Below are 7,624 nucleotides of genomic sequence, written 5' to 3'. Positions count from 1 at the left end.
GTCTCACATATGGCTGGTGCCAGGGAAGTTTGTCAGGGAGGGGGTTGCAAAAGATCTGGAAGACAAATAGCAGGGTGGCTGGTGGAAAATGGGAAATAGATCCCTTGTACAGAAAGCTGCTTAGCCTGGCAGAAAGAGAACTTTGCTACATGCATGACACAAAGCATACACAGGGGTTGGGGGGGCAGTCCCATGTAGCTGCAAGTAACCTGAAGTCCATGTTTGTCTAACTCTGCCCCTCAAGATCTCTGAGAACTGCAGGCAAGTTGATCTGTTTTGAGTGTCTGGTTCTTGCAGGCAGAGGGAATATCACCAAACCTTTCACACATGATTAGTGTAAAGATCGAGGACTTGGCAACCACTGAATGCTCAATAGAGTGTCTCCATTTGGCCCAGATCTGGAGATGTTTAAGACAGAAGGGCTCCAATATTTAAGAGGAGCCCTGGTAAGAGGTGATCAGCAAGCCTAATGTGCTGTTAAGGAACTTTCCAAAGGGATAATAAGGTGGCATCAAATAACAGTTTCATTAAATGAATGACAGTCTGCATTTATAGCTTTAGTTCCCTGCCAATTTCACGAAGCTATAGCACTTATGTAATTGTGGGTTGGCTGAAGCTTCCCATGCAAAATTGATTCTTAGCAAGTTCATAACCATTGCTATGGTTTCTTAAAGGCTCTCTGTGAACTTATATAAGCCAACATCTAAAACCTGGCTCACATTATCACTGTTCCCCTCTTCAACTCTGAGGCCTAAATTAGGTAGTGGCATATATGAATATCAAATATAGCCAATCAAAGGAAACCACAGCAAGAACGTGTGTTGGATTGTAGAAATTAGGCATGAGCTGAAAGGAAAGCAGAGAGAAGCCTGCTTTGCCATCTGCTTCAGGCCTTCATGGACCCTGGAGCATCCCACTGTCAGGGGCCCTATCTGCCAGGCCAGCCCAGCACAGGTGGAGTTCTGAGGTGCAGGGCCCAGCAGTTACCTTGGAAACCTCGGTTTTATAATTAAGTTGAGTTTACAGTTTTGAAGTACTATCAGCAAACCTTGTAACATTCAGGGTTCCTTTTTATTTTATTTTATTTTTTTATTGAAAATTGGTTCTTCTCTCACACAATGCATCTCCAGAACAGTTTCCCCTCCCTCCACTATGCCTGACTCCTCCCTACCTCTCCTCTAACCCACTCCTCCTCAGTTTCCTCAGAACTCTCTTACACTGCATCTGACAGAAAGGCTGAAATTAACCATGATATAAATAAAATACAACTTTGTTTCTGCAAGGAACTAGGATATATGGACTTTTATATAAATATTTCCCTTCAAATGCCAAGATATGGCTGTGATAATGTGGAGAAGGGAAGGACAGGTGATTGATGTCAACCAATGAAGATTGCCATCTAGGAAGTATTTCAGGTAACCCACAGTTTAAAGTCTCTTTGGTTTTGTTTGTTTGGTTGTTTTGTTTTTGTTTTCTTTTCTTTTTAAGACAAAGTCTCTCTACATAATCCTGTTTGTCCTGGAACTCACTCTGTAGACAAAGCTGGCCTCAGATTCACAGAGATCCACCTGTCTCTGCCTCATGAAGGCTGATATTAAAGGTGTGCGTCCTGGGTCTGGGATGACAGTCATTCAGCAAATTGCTTGTCTTGCAAGTCTAATGACCTGAGTTCAGCCCTGAAGAACTACCTTTAAAGTCTGGGCTTGGTGGACTGGACATTTGTCTAGGGGTAGACGGAAGGATGCAAAAACAATTGCTGGCCAATCAGCTTGGCCAAAATCGTGAACTCCAGGCTAAGGATAGAGCTTGATTCAAATGAGATGGATGGAATTCCTGGAGATGGCCCTTTGAGGTTATCATTTGGCTTCCACAAACATGCATATCCATGCACTACACACTACACACATGAAAAGGGACACACATAAAAAACAAGTCAAGGATGATGTGTGGAACTCAACATACACTTTCCTCAAGCATTCATGAATCAAGAACAAGATTGTATGCCTGGAACCAAAACACAGACAGTACTAAATTTACAAATAATTTAAATTATGTATGTGTTATTTAACTTCAATGGAATCAACATAGAAACTAGCAACAGGAAGCTAATCAGAAAATTCTAAAATGTAGAAATTTAATAATATACTTTTTTTTTTTTTTTTTGAAACGGCATCTCTCTTTTGTAGCTCCGACTGTCCTGGAATTCCCAGTGTAGACCAGGTTAGCTTTGAACTCACAGAGGTATGTGTGCCTCTGAATCCAGAGTGATAGGATTAAAGATGTGCAACACCATACCTGGCTTAAATAATGTACTATTTAATTACTGTAAACAAAAAGAAAACAAATCTTAAAATGAATGATATTAAGAAAAATGTACAAATTGGGCTCAGTGACAGTTGCCTATAGCCCCAACAATCAGGCAACAGAGGCAGGAAGATCAGAAGTTCAATGCCAGTGTCCACTCATAACAAGTGTGAGGTCAGTCTGGGCTACATGAGGCTTTGTTTCAGAACACACACACACACACACACATACACACACACACACACTATCTCAAGATGCCATTCAAGCCAATGTAATATTGAATGTCACATAATGGGCACATTATGTGGGTAATTACAAAGTGAGCAGTTAGGTCATGAGGATAAAGCTTAATGTGTTACAGCAGGGAAAGGTGAATATAGTTAAAATTTACTATCTTCTTCCAGATACTTATAAGGGGAGGTTTTTTAATGTTCCCAACACAAATGACAAGTGCTTGGAAGGTGGAGTATGCATATTACCCCAATTTGATCATCTCACTTTGTACACAAGGATCAAAGGTCCCACATTGTAGCATGTAAATTGTTATGGATCAGCTCTATAACAAGTCTCAAAAGTACAGTTCCCTATAAAATCAATAGTTCAAGCAGGCATCTCCTTCATGAGATAGTGTTTGCTTAAAACCAAAAAGAAGATTAATTTGAGATAGACATGCTGTGGACTGTCCCTCTCATGAGAAGACCAGATTGCCAGGAAGACTACACATAGCAAGGCAGGCAAAGTCTATGTCTCTTTCTTCCACTGTTTTGTTTTTGTTGTTTTGTTTTGGTTTGGTTTTGGTTTTGTACTCAATTTGAGCTACTGAGCTACATCCCCACCCCATCCAAACCCATCCAAGGTACTGTTTCACAGATATCCTCCAAGAATAACAGGATATCTCTGAATTGTTACAGACCTACCCTGGGGGTTTGGAAGACTGTTGTGATTGGTTCTTTTATTTTTACACAGGAAATGCTTGAGCTGTTGAGTAAGTTCTTCATGTCATCATTTGTATGAGGTAATGTCACAGACAATGGGTAATATGCACATTGGACCAATACTGAATGAAAATACAAAGCATCAAAACATATGAGGAGCGGCCAGCAGGAGTCATGGGAAATCGACATCATTCAGTCCGTCAGAAGGGAGTAATAAGTTCCCACTTCATGACAAGGGGAGAAAGGAGCAAGGGAGGAGAGAGGGTTGTAGGGTGCCACAGGTGCAGACAAAGTGAATATCTCACTACAATTCTCCTTTTAGTCTAAAGAAAAGATTTTGGCTTGATACAAAAATATATACAAAACTGTGAATAACAAGTGTGCTCTGAAAATCAAGAACATACAAACTTAAGACCTACATATCTAGTCCTAGGGTGAAGGCAAAACAGAGTTTACAATAGAGTTGTCCTAAGCCGGAAAGCTTAAGTCTAGTACCCAATATATCTAACTAGGAAGAGAAAATAATAGTTGTGATAGTTTAATCTCCAACCTCATCAAAGACCTGAGAAAGAAAATAACAATACTAGGGTAAACAGGAAGTGCGGATGGGCAACTTCCAAATGGTGCAGTGAAGACAGAAACAGCAAGCTACCTGGACAGTCACCCAAAGTCTCACAGCAACGTTTGTACAACCAGTTTTGGCTAAGACCTAGAGTACCTGACAGACCACAACAAAAGCAGGGAGGTAGAAAGGCTGTCTTACCCTGACTTGGCAAGATTCAAGCAGTCTTTTATGTTTGTCTCCTGCAAGCACATAGGACCGCACGTCCAAATCAGTGGTCAAGGTGGGGGCAGTTCTTTGCCCAAGAGGCCATTAGCCGAAGCCAGGATGGACTCCAGAAGGAGCAACAACAGTGTCCAATATATTTTCAGGAAAGTGCACGGTGCTGTCAGGAACAATAGTGTCTCGTGTCAACAGAGTACTAATATTAAAACATTTAAATGCCATGTTCTGCAGATCTATGAAGTGTTTGAAGATTAAACATCTATATCTAACTAATCTCATAGGTATAGGAAACATGGGTGAAGATAATCTGTAATACTCAGGAACCTAGCTATAAAACTGATTGAAACTTCCCTAAGTAAAGCAGGAACAAATACTTAAATAATATAACTATGTATGTATATATACACGTAAATCCCTAAAACAGAGGTAGAGTAGAAATGTCTTGACCAGAGGTAGAACTATAAAATGCAGCATGATAAAATATCCTAAATTGTATCGGTATACAAAATGTCTTGAACATAAGTAAAAGTATGCATACACAAAATATGGTAAGGGTAATGTGCATAAAACATCATAAATGGAAAGATTTTACAGAAGATAGGCTAATCTACCTACATCCCATCTAAACCATACCTTTCCCAACCATTCCCTATACCTGTCTATAAGAGATACCCGAGTCTAAGCATTACCTTCCATACCCAACCCTAAGTAACTAAAACCAACCCTAAGAAGATGAATATTATCCCTAAAAGCCAAGTGTAGGGAAAGGGGGTGTCATTGTTTTAAGATTATTTTCCTGTTGAAATGGGGCTATGATTGCTCCATGGGATCCTATAGAAAGAAAATTTTTAGCAACCAAATTTCTCAACGGGACTGGCTGTGACATATATAGCTAGTCTCTGTGTGACAGGAAATGTTTGACTGGAGTTCTATCTGAAATTCTGGCCAGGGTGTAATAAGAAGGTGCACCATGTCAGCTAGCTAGTTAGGAGTTGTCTTGAGCAAAACAGTCTCAAACTGGTTTTAGGGTGATGTTTGTAATCCAGATGCATCAGATTGAGTCAAGTGGAAATGATGAAGTAGGGCCCCATCTTCTTTCCAGAGAGTTCAAAGAGAAAGAAAACTGACTATAGGCAAATGAGTCCCCAGATTTTGTTTTCTTCTGCCTTATACCAATCGGCTTCATGATATAAGGCAGAAAGTGTGAATTTCATCTTAACAACATGCTTGAATTTAGAGAAGGAAAGCCAAATCCAACTCCAAAGCCAACATTGGTTTACATGACTAGATGAATACTAGATAGTAAAGAGAAATAGATTTCTGTATAGAATGTGACCACAGTGTATTATACACATGGAAAAAATTAACAAAGAAAAACTTTGGGAGGGGGGTTGAGACAGGGTTTCTCTGTGTAGCTTTGTAGCCTGTCCTGGAATTTGCTCTGTATGCCAGGCTGGCCTTGAACTCACAGAGATCTGCCAGGCTCTCCCTCCTGAGTTCTGGAGCCAAATAAATTAATTTTTAAAGAATGATTTAATTTTCAATCTGATATAAAAGTAAGTGAGCATATTGTGGAATCTCCATCATGTAACCAAAATAATAAACAAACAAACAAACAAATAAATAAAACACAGGTTAAAGTCTATTTCCCTAGTTATGTGTCCCAACAAATATTACATGACAGGTCTCTGTAAACTGTGTTCCTGATGACTCAAATTTCAGCTGTGGCTTGTGAGGTGGCTCAGTGGTACAGGTGCTTGCCACCAGGCCTGATGATGTGAGCATGAGACAACCAGTCCTACATGGGAGAAAGAGAGAACTGACTTCCTCAAGGTGTCCTCTGACCACACGTGTGTGGTGGCACGTATGTACATATGCACAATTAATTAAAAAGAGAAATATTTCAATCAGCTGGTGACATGAAAAATGCATAAACAAAAGAAACAGAAGGAGAGAACGATGAGTAGATACCATTGAAAAGGAAAACATGAGGACAAAAAAAATCAATAAAACAAAAAATTCTGTTTGTTGAAAACATCACTATATAAACATTTAGAAGACTAACAAAAGCAAAAAGACAGACCACAATCAACAAGAACGATTAGGAGGCATCCCCACAGACCCTTGGCTCTCTCATTATGAATTCAATGGAGGTGAGCTATCAGCAGCTTGAAAGGGATAAATATGACAACTTTCCTGAGGGTCCACTTTCTCTAAAATCAAAAATTAGTCCCGTAACCACTAAAGATTCAGAATTAGTGACATAACAGATTCCAAATATGAACTGTCCAGGTCCTGATAGTTTCACTGGACAATCTGTGAGATGTTGAAAGAGTGAAGACCAAGGACACACAGTGTCTTTCAAGAATCAGGATGGAGTTTATTAGTCAAGTTCTCTAGCAAGATGGAAGCAATATAATGTCTATCTGTCTCCATCTCCATATTCCATATTCACACATACATATATATCATTCATCACATACACTAGCTGCTATTCCAGAGGTTCTAAGTTCAATTCTCAACAGCCACATGGTTGCTCACATCCATCTTTAATGGGATCCGATGGTCTTTTCTAATGTGCATTAAGACAGAACTTCCATGTAAATAAGATACACACATAAATAAATCTTGAAAAAAAAAAACTATTAGGGCTGGAAAGATGGCTAAAGGTTAAGAGCATTGGTTCTTCCAGAGGACCCAGGTTTAATTCCCAGCACCCACATGGTGGTTCACAACTGTCTGTACATACAGTTCCAGGGGATCTGACACTGGACATACACAGGCATACACGAAGGCAAAATGCCAATGCATATAAAAGAAAAATAAATAAATTAAATTAAATGAAAAAGGCATGTTCCATCATGCCAGACCAACCTGACATACAATTTTAAAAGGCTTATTAGATGGGCTGACACCATAGCAGGATGGATAATCCTACAGTAATCATTCAGGTGCTAAAGGCCTTTTGAAGAACTCCCTGAGTTGCCCAGGCCAAGAATCTGGTACTTCTAGGACAAGAGTGAGCAGCAATTCAGCCCCATTCAAAGGCTGAGGGCCAAGAAGCTCCCCACAGAACCCTTAGTGGGAGTCTGCAGGAAATGCCAGGGACTGATATCCTCAAGCCAAGGCAGCACAACATTGACAGACACATCCGTTCAGGAAGTGTGGACTCTGCATGTGCTGTCTGCCTTCCTCCTCCTTACCCTTTTCTCCATCAGCACTACCAGCATGCTGGACAGAGCCATCCATCCCCATCAGGGTGGGAGGTCCCCAACTCAGTTGCTGACTCATGTGTCAAACTGCCCTAGAAACACCCTCACAGACACACCCAGAGGTGTGCTTTACTCCCCCCACCCATCTCTCATGCCAATCAAGCTGACAACCGAGATTAATCAATCATTACAGCAACTATTACTATGCAAGAAGTGTAGAAATATCAAATGCCACTCTCTTCTATCAAACATTATAAACTAGTGTTTTCCATGTCACCAAAGCAAATGGCAGAGAGAAAGCATATATAGGACTACTTTCATGAATTTACACACAACCAGCAAAGAGTTTGTGTGTGTGTGTGTGTGTGTGTGTGTGTGTGTGTGTG

The sequence above is a fragment of the Phodopus roborovskii genome, unplaced genomic scaffold, assembly GCF_943737965.1.
Source record: "Phodopus roborovskii unplaced genomic scaffold, PHOROB, whole genome shotgun sequence".
In the NCBI taxonomy this organism is placed as follows: domain Eukaryota; kingdom Metazoa; phylum Chordata; class Mammalia; order Rodentia; family Cricetidae; genus Phodopus; species Phodopus roborovskii.
This window is presented reverse-complemented; position numbering follows the sequence as displayed.